The sequence below is a fragment of the Balaenoptera physalus genome (genome assembly GCF_965194825.1).
Source record: "Balaenoptera physalus genome assembly, chromosome: 14".
Taxonomy (NCBI): domain Eukaryota; kingdom Metazoa; phylum Chordata; class Mammalia; order Artiodactyla; family Balaenopteridae; genus Balaenoptera; species Balaenoptera physalus.
The window spans coordinates 65113844-65126570 of record NC_138893.1 but is presented as its reverse complement, the minus strand read 5'-3'; the positions used below and the strand labels follow the sequence as shown (position 1 = coordinate 65126570).

At 32.1% G+C, this 12727-nt stretch overlaps 1 protein-coding gene across 5 annotated transcripts in view; it reads left to right on the top strand.

Annotated features, from left to right (window-relative positions):
• PCDH15 (protocadherin related 15) overlaps positions 1-12727 on the top strand; it is a 735694-nt gene that overhangs the window by 233796 nt on the left and 489171 nt on the right. The window lies entirely within an intron of this gene.

Sequence of the window (12727 nt, the reverse complement as noted above, 5' to 3'; positions counted from 1 at the left end):
GCAAGCCCAATTTTCCCCCTCAGGTTTGTGTGTGTATTAGCATGAACTAGATATGCAGGCAGAAAACTTTTCTTCAGACTCATTCCTTCCTAGATTCTCAGAGGCAGCAAAGTTTATGACGTCATTATTAAAGCAGCCCTGTTCTCCTGATTGCTTTAATACCTGGAATTTTGTCTAAATTCTATTGAAATTACATATGAAGGATGATTATAGTTGTGGGATTCCCACAAGGTGTAGACAAAAATGGGTATGAGATGGGAGATGGTGTCACTGTGACTAAGAAAATAGTTGAACATATTACAAGGGGTTGTAGCAGTAGATACTATTATAGTATTTTGAGTATAAGATTGGTATGTATGTAGCAGGGGCCAACTACCTCTGGGAATCAAGTACTTTGCCAAGATTGCTGGTTTTGTTTCATATCATATGTTACTGTGGAAAGAATCTTCTACCTCTACTCATCTTCAATGAAATGATTTTGTGTGAAGTCTGTAATATTGGTCAGGGACCTTGGTTACAAAAAAATACAAAACAAACAAAAAACAAAACAAAACAAAACAAAAACAGAATCCACTCTAGTTTCTTTAAACAGAAGGAAATTAATCAATGGTTGAAATAGCTCACATATGATAATTGAAAGGGCGGAAGAGGTAGAATCTGTTTTGGCCTTTTAGGAACAAGTTGCAAAACTAGGACTACTATGGAAAATTCTGCCTTTACCATGGTCCAGAAAAGTGGAGTCAGAAAGTTGCTGCCACAGTTGCTAACTCTAGAACCACACACTTCTGCTTTAGTCCATACCTGCAAAAACGAATGTCTAACACCTGCTTTCCCCATATAATTCATTCCGAATGATGTCTCATGCAAAAAGCATCTTGTCAGAGTAACCTAATCATACATAGAATTCTAGCTGCAATTGAATCTTTGAAGTGTAGTTTTTAGCTTCCCAGATTATACATTTCAGGAATATGTGCAAAGAAGGTGGTTAAAATAACTATTGTGTGATATGGCTGTGTGCATCAGCCACGTCTGTCACAGGCTGGCATGTTGTCATCTGTCTCATATATGGTGATATAAGTGGAGTCCAAATAACATGCCACAGTGTGTTAAAACTCATGGAAATTACAGATTTCCACTTCAAAATCACTTTGGACTGTGAAATATATTAGGTAAATTATTAACATTAAATTTATAACCTTTGTTTTTAAACCAAATCATGCCAGTGCATATTTTACAGAAATGGGGTAATCATTTTTATGAGTTCTAATGAGATTATATATTCATCACTATATATTTAGATATTATGTGATACTCATCTCTATAACAGTATTTTTAAAAGAGGAAATTGTACTATTGTGGGAAAACATTGTCATCTTGTAAACATCATTAAAACCTCTACATTATGTATCTCCATATATAAAGAAAACAAGCATGTATGAGTTATTTTTAAACATAGCTAGTTATGTTCCAAAACACAGTGAAGGTCACTACTCAGGGTTATTCTCTAGAAAGTAAGTTTTCTGTTTTCTTTGCTCTTTGACCCCTTGTCTTCTTTAGCAAAATAAATTGGAAGCTAATTTAACGTTCAGGAAAGTAAAAAATAATCCTGGATCATCTGTTTCCCTTAGTGACACAAGTGGATAATTGCAGTCCCATTTTTCTAGAAGAAAGATAAATCACCTTTATGTCTTTTTAATAGAGTGAGAATTCGAGGCTCCAGTTTTCTAGCAAAAGTGTGTAACAAATACTTCTCAAATGAGGAGTCTTAAAACTTCAAATATAAATATAAATATAATATAAATTGAATGTCAAATTGAACCCTCATCTAACCAGTGTTTGGCTTCAACAATGATCAATGTTCTACTATTTTTTTTCAACTATACCTCCACGTATTCCCCATCCCTCATGTGATTATTATTTTTGTGGCAATTTGAGGTTAAATTTATTCCATTGAAATGTCCAAACATTACATTTTGATAAATATATAATCTGTAACTACTACCCCAATCAAGACACAGAATATTTAAATTATGGTAAAGAACTCCCATGTACTCCTTTGCAGTCATTCCTTCCCACACCCTTCCCCAAGTAACCACTGATTGGCTTTGTATTACTATACATTAACTTTGCTTCTTTAAGAATTTCATATCAGACATAAATCACAGCAAGATCCTTTTTGACCCACCTCTTAGAGAAATGGAAATAAAAGCAAAAATACACAAATGGGACCTAATGAAACTTAAAAGCTTTTGCACAGCAAAGGAAACCATAAACAAGATGAAAAGACAACCCTCAGAATGGGAGAAAATATTTGCAAATGAAGCAACTGACAAAGGATTAATCTCCAAAATTTACAAGCAGCTCATGCAGCTCAATATCAAAAAAACAACCCAATCCAAAAATGGTCAGAAGACCTAAATAGACATTTTTCCAAAGAAGATATATAGATTGCCAACAAACACATGAAAGGATGCTCAACATCACTAATCATTAGAGAAATGCAAATCAAAACTACAATGAGGTATCACCTCACACCAGTCAGAATGGCCATCATCAAAAAATCTAGAAACAATAAATGCTGGAGAGGGTGTGGAGAAAAGGGACCCCTCTTGCACTGTTGGTGGGAATGTAAATTGATACGGCCACTATGGAGAACAGTATGGAGGTTCCTTAAAAAGCTAAAAATAGAACTACCATACGACCCAGCAACCCCACTACTGGACATATACCCTGAGAAAACCATAGTTCAAAAAGAGTCATGTACCACAATGTTTATTGCAGCTCTGTTTACAATAGCCAGGACATGAAAGCAACCGAAGTGTCTATCGAGAGATGAATGGATAAAGAAGATATGGCACATATATACAATGGAATATTAGCCATACAAAGGAACGAAATTGAGTTATTTGTAGTGAGGTGGATGGACCTATAGTCTGTCATACAGAGTGAAGTAAGTCAGAAAGAGAAAAACAAATACCGTGTGCTAACACGTATATACGGAATCTAAAAAAAAAATGGTTCTGAAGAACCTAGGGGCAGGGCAGGAATAAAGCCTCAGATGTAGAGAATGGACTTGGGGATGTGGGGAAAGGCAAGGGTAAGCTGGGACGAAGTGAGAGAGTGGCATGGACTTATATATACTACCAAGTGTAAAATGGATAGCTAGTGGGAAGCAGCCGCATTGCACAGGGAGATCAGCTCATTGCTTTGTGACCACCTAGAAGGGTGGGATAGGGAGGGTGGGAGGGAGACGCAAGAGGGAGGAGATATGGGGATATATGTAAATGTATAGCTGATTCACTATGTTATAAAGCAGAAACTAACACACCATTGTAAAGCAATTATACTCAAAGATATTAAAAATTGAAAATAAAAAGAATTTCATATCAATGGATATTGAGCAATTCATATGGTTATTAGCCATTCATACATCTCCCTTCATGAAGTTTCTATCAAATCTTTATTCCATTTAAAAAGTTTTTGTATTATTGAGTTTCATATTATCAAATATATATACATATTCCAGATACAAGTTCTTTGTTAGATATGTTTTGCAATTATTTCCTCCCAGTATATGGTTTATAGAGAGATGTCTTTTGAAGAACATAAGTTTTAAATTTTGATGGAAGTGTAATTTATCAAAGTTTCCTTTTATGGTTGTTGCTACTGTATCCTTCCTAAAAATTGTTGTCTCAGGATGCAAAGATACTCTCCTCTGTTTTCCTCTAAATGCCTTGTAGTTTCGGTTTTTATGCTTAGGCCTTGACCCTTCTTATATTAATTCTTGTGTTTGGAAGAGGTACGGGTTGAAGTTAAATTTTGTTTTTCATATGGATACCCAGTTGTTCCAGAACTATTTGCTTAAAAGATTTTCCTTGCTCCACTGAATTCTTCTGATGTATTTGTCAAATAGCAACTGTGGGTCTATTTCTTGGCTCTCTTCCAGGAATTGCCAGACTATGACTCATGGCTTATTTATGTATGACCCACAAGCTGATAATGGTTGATTCATATTTAAAATATTGTCAAATGAAAGGAAGAAACAGCAACAGATATCCCATAAGTGGGCCACAAAGCCTAAAATATTTACTATCTACCTATTTACAGACTAAGTTGGTCAATCTTTGATCTAGTGTATCCCACTGATTTATAGGTCTACTCCTTTGCCAGTCTCTATTTCTGTTGCTTTATGGTACATATTAAAATCAGATAGTGTAAGGCCTTCAGCTTTAATCTTCCTTTTCATGATTGTTCTATTTTAGGTCCATTTGCATATCCATATAAATTTTTGAGTCAGTTTACTAATTTCTATAAAATATTGCTGAGATTACAATTAAGATTTCACTGAATCTATAAATACATGGATTACATTGCCATCTTAACAATATTAAATATTCTAAACCATGAACCTGGCATATCTCCCTATTTATGTAGATCTTCTTTATTTCAGCAATATTTTGTAATTTTCAATATTAAGGTTCTAGCAATCCTTTGCTGAACATGTTCCTAAGTATTATGTGGTTTTGGTGCCACTGTAAATGAAATTTTTATACTTTAATTGTCATTTCTTTCTATTTGTAACCTTTTCTCATCTTATACTTTTGAGTATTTAACTTGTGTCTTGATACCATGATAAAATTACTTATAAATTCTAGTACAGGCATACCTCAGAGATTATGCGGGTTTGGTTCCAGACCACCACAATAAGGTGAATATCCCAATAAAGCAAGTCACTCACATCTTTTGGTTTCCTGGTACATATAAAAGTTATGTTTACACTAAACTGTAGTCTCTTAAGTGTGCAATAGCATTATATCTAAATAAAAAATGTACATACCTTAATTAAAAATATTTTATTGCTAAAAATTGCTAACAATCATCTGAGCCTTCTACAAGTTATAATCTTTTTGATGGTAGAGGGTTTGAAACATTGTGAAAATTATCAAAATGTGACACAAAGACACGAAATAAGCAAATGCTGTTGGAAAAATGGCACCTCTAAACTTGTTGCATGCAGGGTTGCCACAAACCTTCAGTTTGTAAAAAATGCAGCATCTGTGAAGCTCAATAAAGTAAAGCACAGTAGAACAAGGTATGTCTGCAATTATTAATTTATTTTAATTTTAATGTTTTTCTTCCAGTGTTACTGAGATATAATTGACATATAGCACTGTATATGTTTAAAGTGTACAGCATAATAATTTGACTTCCATACACCATGAAATATCATCACAGTAAGTTTAATGAACATCCATCATTTCATACAAAGTTAAAGAAATATAAAAAAAAAATTTCCGTGTTTTGAGACCTCTTAGTATTTACTCTCTTAACAGCTTTCATATGTAAGATACAGCAGTATTAATTATACTTATCATGTTGTACATTATATCCCTAGTACTTATTTATCTTGTAACTGGAAGTTTGTGCCTTTTGACTGCCTTCCTCCATTTCCCCTTCTCCCAATCCCCTGCCTCTGGTAACCACAAATCTGATCCCTTTTTCTGTGAGTTTGTTTGATTGTGTGTGTTTGAAGTATGATTGTCCTGCAATACTATGTTAGTTTCTGTTACACAACATAGTGATTTGATATTTCTATACATTTCAAATTGATCACCATGATAAGTCTAGGTACAATCTGTCACCATAAAAGAATGTTACATGATTATAGACTATATTCCACATACTATACATTGCATATCCGTGACTCTTATTTTGCAACTGCAAATTTGTACTTTTAAATCTCCCTCACCTATTTCTTTTTTCTCCCCACCCTGTCTGTAGTTATTTTGATGATTCTTTAAGATTATGTATAAAAATAACCATGTGTCTATAAATAGCAGTAGTTTGCTTCTTACTTTTTAACCTAGTGTCTTTTGTTCCTTCTCTTATTGCACTAGCTAGGATTTCTAGCCACTGTGCTGAATAGAAGTGATAAGACTGGATACCCTTGCCATCTTGTAGGTATTAGTTGTAGTTATTGTCACTGTTGTTTTAGATGTTGCTTATCAGATTTAAGAAGTTACCTTTTATTTTTAGTTTGCTGAATTTGTTTTATATTGAATGGGTGTCTGATTTTAATAAACAAATTTTCTATGTTGTTTGAGTTATTTTTTCTTCTCCTTCATTCTGTTAATAGGATTTAATTTATTGTAAATTTTAAACTAACCTTGCATTTCTGGTATAAAAACAACTTCGTCATGAGGTATTATCCATTTTATATATAGCTGGGTGTGATTTGCTAATGTTTTGCTAATAATTTCATTATTAAGTATATTTGCCCCTGACGTAATGAGGATGTTATTCTATACTTATCTTTTCGTGATGTATCTTTGTCAGGTTTGGTATCATAAAACAAGAAGGGATATGTTTCATTCCCCTCCATTTTTAAAAAGTTTAAGATTGTTTCTTCTTAACCAGTCAAGAATTCTATTTTTATGTTTGATAAAATTAACCAGTAAAGTCCTCTAGACTGGGAGTTTTCTTTGTGGAGTAATTTTAGGTAAAAATCTAATTTCCTTAAAAAATATAGAGCTATTCAGATATCCTGTTTTAACTTGTCTTTTTTGGTAAATTTTGTTGTTTGAGTTAGATATACTGGTGGAAAGTTGTTCATAACAGTCTCTTGTTATTCTTTTAATGTTTATAGGAGCTCTAGTAATGTCACCTCTTTCATTCCTGACAGAAGTAATTTGTGTTTTCTTTATTTTTTTATCTGCCTTACTAGTGGTTTATCAATATTATTTTGTTTTTAACTAATCAAATTTTGTTTTTTTTTGTCATAACTGTTCATTTTATATTACATTAATTTCTGTTCTTAGGTAAAGGTACTTTTGAGCACTCATGATAGCAACGTTTAGACCTTTCTAGCCTAGTACTCAAAAGGCATGCTTGTGCACTGAGTAATGACTTTGAACATGAATTAAAAGAACTGATTGCTAAGATTTTGAGCTGAGACCAATTAAGATATTAGAGCCCTGTTATTAAGGTTGATTTTGAGTGTTCATAGTTCTCTAAGAAACACTCCAAAATAGCTTTTCGTGGAAGTCAGATTACATCAGAGGCTTTGCCTTAACGACTGAACTCAAGAATGGAAATAGGGACTGCTTGGCTGCTCTTTGTTTCCCAATGACTTTCATTTTCTACCTGAAATTTGAGTTTTCCCATGGTCTTGAGAGAAGCCTTCCTTCCCCCTTCCCCGCCCTGACCCCCACAGTGGACTTAGGTGTGATCTTGCCTCTTGCCCTGTAAGTGTGATCTTGTAGTTGAATAGCCCAGGCTGGTACCTGTGAATACTACAGGAAGCATGGACTTCATTAAGGTTACATGCTTCAGATACGTAACTCAGGAGTGTCAATTTTCACTTAAAAGACAGCCTACTTTACCACTGTCCAGACTGTTCATATCATACCTATATGCCAAATAGGCAAGGATTAGAGATGTAGGTGGAATATTTAGGTATTCTCTATCTCCAGCGTTATTGGTAAGAGGGGAATCAGGTTGAATTGAAGCATGTTACTTGTAAGATTCAGTCAGCAAATATTTATGGAACACCTATCCTGTGCAAGCTTTTCTGAGAGGATGTAATTAGGGAATAAATTAATGGATAGTTACATGATTGTTGGCAATAGTCTATCACCTAAAATTTGAGTGATATATTATAAAATAAATTTGTTTTATCCTATGTATTTTACCTCTTTTCCCCTTGTTTCATTTTCAACATATATACAGATCCATTCTTAGCTTTGTAACTGCTATAATCATGTAACTTGTTTTTCCAGCCTATAATTGTGGTCTAAAAATATGTGACTTATTGTTCAGGTCATTATTATTTCAAATATCACCATATTACTATTTATTGAACTAAATCACATATAATTTATTGTAATGGCGATAGCAGATCCAAGACATTACATTTTTGTTCTTTTTTAAACTTGTCTTAACTTTTAAAAAATTACTGAATTTTAGCCGATATATGAACAAATGCAAAAAGCTCAATGAGTTTTTATAAAATGTACATAACTTTGTAACCTCATCCATATCAGGAAGTAGATAAAAGTCCTGCTCATGCTGTTCCCAAAATGTTCACTCTTTCTGCCTCAGAGTTAACCACTGTCCTGATTCCTAATCAGTTATATTACACAAATGGAATCATATGTTCTCTGTGTCTACCTTCTTTTGCTCAAAATTATGTTTGTGAGATTTATATATATTAATGTGTATAACTCTGCATTCATTTCCTTGTTGTATAAAATCCCACTGAATGATTATAAAAATGAATGTATCCATTCTACTAATGATGTTTAAGTTGTTCCCCACTTGGGACAAATATAAGTAATGATGCTATGAACATCCCTGTACATGACTTTTGGTACACATGCCACTTATTTCATTTGGGTATATACCTGACACTAAAATGCATGTGTCATTAGATTTGCCTATGTACAAACTTAGTAGTTAAAGCCATGCTGTGTCTCAGAATACTTTTACAAATATACACTCTCATTAGTAGTATATAAGCATACCATTCTTATCAATATGTGCTATAATGTATTTTTAATGCTAGCCATTTTGATAGGTGTTTGCAGTATATTATTGTGAATTTAATTTGCATTTCTATGATTGAAAAACAAGCAGAATATCTTTGTATATGTTTATTGACAATGTAGATATTCTCTTTTGTAACATGTTTGTTAAGGTCTTTTTCCATTTTTAAAAATTGCCTGTGGTTTATTTTACTTTATTTTTCTTACGGAATTTAATTCTTTATGTTCTCTGGACATAGGATTTTGTCCAATATATGTATCATCCCATACTCTGTAGTTCGATTTTTTTAAATTTTCATAGTGTAATCTTTTGATAGCATTATCATTTATTGATAAGTTCATTATTTTAATACAGTGCAATTTATCTATCTTTTCCTTAAATTTAGTGCCTTTTCTTTTCTGCTTAGGGAACTCTTACCTCTCCCAAGATCTTGAAAATATTCTCTTAAATTATCACCTAGAAGTGTTATTATTTTCTTTTCTGTAATTTAACACTGTTTTGTGCTTTTGTGAGGTAGCAAATTTCATTTATTTTAAATATGCATATTCAGTTGGCTCAGCATCATGAATCTTTTATGAGTGAATCTCTTTCTAGACTATATTTTGTTCCACTTGACTATTTGTCAAGATTGCATCAATACCATGTTGCCTTGATTACTGCCGTTTTAGAATACATATTGATATCTAATAGTTCAGCCCTCCAATGTAGTTTGTTTTCTTCAAGCTGATCTTAGATGTACTTGGCACTTTGAAATTTTATACAGACTTTAGGGTGAAATCTTCAGTTTCTCCAAAATTTCTGGGATATTTATTGGTTTGCATCAAATGTATTAATTAATTTGATGAGATTTTAACAACTTTGAAATATTCAGTTTTCTAATCTGTTAATATAGCATATCCCTCCAATTTTTTTTAAGATTTCTTTAATTTCTCTCATACACATTTTATTTAATTATTGTTATTTGTACTTTGTTTAGAGGTATTAAATATATATATTTTTAAATTTATCCTAGGTATTTGATGTTTTTTGATGCTATTATGATTATCATCAATGTTAGCATTCAATTTTTCTCTTTGTTATTAGAATAAGGAGTTACTTTTATGAGGCTACTTAATGCCTGTATTTATGGTTTTGTAACTCTTGTTGACACACTGAAGATATAATTAACCTAAAATGTCTTTTTTCCTGAATATATGACTTCCTTATTTTCCTTGCCACAAATCTCTCATTTTCCCCCAAAGTTCATATACAAATTTTTCTTGTAAGGTGATGTTCAAGTCATTATTCTGTAATTCTATAACACTAACACAGAAAAACCTTCAAGGGAAAGGACCATCTGGAGTTCAAGTTATTTTTATACAAAGTAAGGCTTTAGCATAGAATAGAGGTGAAAGGAATCTACAAAAGTCAGGAAATATCTCTGAGAATTAAAAACACTTTAATATTTTCCTTCTATTTTTCACAATAATGACTATAAATGAATTTAACTACTTAATTATCAATTGTTTCAGATATACATGTCTTGCACTGAAAATCACTGAATACTTTTAAACACCAAATTCTTATTAATGGATGTTCCCTGTGTATAGCCATTACATTCACTGCAAACTTGAAAAATAAATACATAATCTCTATAAAAATAGGTGGAGGATTTAACTCACTTTTATTTGTGTGGGATGTGTTTTCTCTCTCTCATTTTTTATTTTTCATGATTTTTTTGCTGGCAGATACCTGGAAGAAATGTGGAATCAAATGCAATTTTGTTTGTTTTCATGCAGTCTTTGTCATGGGAATAATACTTTGATGATGAATAAATAATTATTTTTATTAATTTTTACTCTGCAAGAATAGCAAATTATATTAGATTCCTACTGCAGCCTTATTGAAGGAGCTGGAATAATACATATTATTCAGAATATTAATGTCTGATGCATATCCATAGCCTAATTGTATATTGATCAAAATTTTGATTTTAACCAAGGATTACTTATACAGTCATCTTTTATGATATATATGACATGATGAAAATATATTCATCTCTTTAAGGGAAAGCATTTTCTTTTTTTTTTTTTTGCCGTTTAAATCTCTTTTAATCTATGGTTACTGTGGCTTTATAATAACTTTTTTTAATTCACTTTGCACTGTTTGCTTTTGCCAAGCTATATTTTTAGGCATCAATTTACTTTGACAGGGGATATAGGCTTGCCATTTCAAAATAAGATTTTTAAGATTCACACAGTGGAAAGTTTTCATATTGAAATATACCAAATATTTCTCTCATAAACCCTTTACACCACCCATGCAGATACACAAAGAATCTTCAAGCTGGCAAGAAATTTCACTGACCCATATTTACCATTATCGCAAATGTATTGTGAGTGACCATTGGACAGAAAAAAATAAAATTTTGTTATATATATTTATAATACTCCCATGGTCTTTCTTAAATTTTTATTTAAATATTGTGTCATTTGTTTTAGACTCTGGGTCCATGGAAAACATTTTCTTCAAAATAAAATTATGTTTATATAGTTACATATAACTCAGCTCTTTGGAAACAGAAGACAAGAGGGCTTTTTTTGGGTTTTTTTGGTTTTTCTTTTTTACACTATGGGATTTAAGTAGTGTGAAAATACTGAAGAAAGTTGGGGGGAGGCATTGCATGTGATTAGGTCACTCTGTTTGCTAACTGTTGTCTTTAAGAGTTAGGTTCCTATCTCCCCACAAGACTAGGAGAGAGGGGCACTGTCTTTCTTGATGATTACATTTCAAAAGGATGGCTACTAGGTCCGCAAGAAAGATTTTCCTGCGTTGTAAAACTGGTAAGATACTCTGAGATAAAATTTACATGTCAAAGAGGCAGAGAAAGAATTCACAATGGAAAGTTTTGCTAAAGTAAACACTCTAAGAAAAGGGAGATCAGGGATCTGCAGTTAGGAAGAAATGTGTCTATGGTTTACTCAACCTGGGGGAAATAGGTATATTAAACCTATCTTGGTCAGTTTGAGTTTTCTTTGTGATTCAGAAGCAATTATTGAGGAATGCAAAGATACACACAATATTGCAGAATAAAATTATTTAAAAATATGTAAGAAAAATAATGAGGCAAAAGAAAATAGTGCATAAATTCTTTTCCTTCAACTTTTATTTGTATGAGCATCTTCCACTATGGGAATATATGAAAAGAACATATTGTGAAAGAGGCCTGTCATAACCATACTTGGATTCAAATTCTCTTTTAATTAATTAAAATCATATTTTGAGCCCTGAACATCAGTCTAAGTATTCCTTAATGCTTACATTTTATTAGGATATATCTGTGTTTGACATGAAAAATATTTCAAGATATATCCTTGCTTTTTCTTACTTTGTACATTAATTTCAAGAATTTAAAAAGTGGCTTTTCCCCACATATTTCATGTCAACTTCTTTAAGACACTGACTTTAAGAATGAAAATCAAATGTACCAAAAGAACAGTGCTAAAAAGAGAATGAAATGTGAAGTCTGTGTTAATACAATTGCTGTCTCAGCAGGAAAATACTAAATATATATATTGGCTCAGTAAGAGCCTTTTTAAAAATGACTCCTCTCTCCACACACACACACACTTTCATATAATCCATCTATAGCCATTTATATGCATTTATATGCTAAAAGGTATTAGGTTGAACATTTATATGCTAAAAGGTTGTAGGTATCCTTAACGGACTTAATGTATCACATCATAAGCATAATTACATGCATTGAAAGTGGGGTATTCATATATCATTAAAAGATAGAAAACATATTATAAGGCAGTGTATTTTGTATAACCATATCCTCAAATATAGCTGTGTCTGTGATAGTCACCAAAAAGTTAAAAGCATTGTTTTCCTTTTATTTGTGTGTCTTCTAAGAACTATGCATTTCATATAATGTAATATATATTGTAATATCATTTATTGAAATAAGGATGTAAAGATGAATGTAATTTATGGCAGTAATCTGTGTCTTAACACCAGACTTAGTTTCTACACAGGCTAAAATTATGGCAAAATTATTATATATTTTTTAAAAATTTTCTTTATAATCTGTTCATTTGTTATCATTGTTTGCTGCACCTATGTTCTGATGCTGAGCTGTATTATATCAAGGTTCTAGACTTGCTTGTCCATATTTTTATGTCCTTTTTAAAAAAAATCC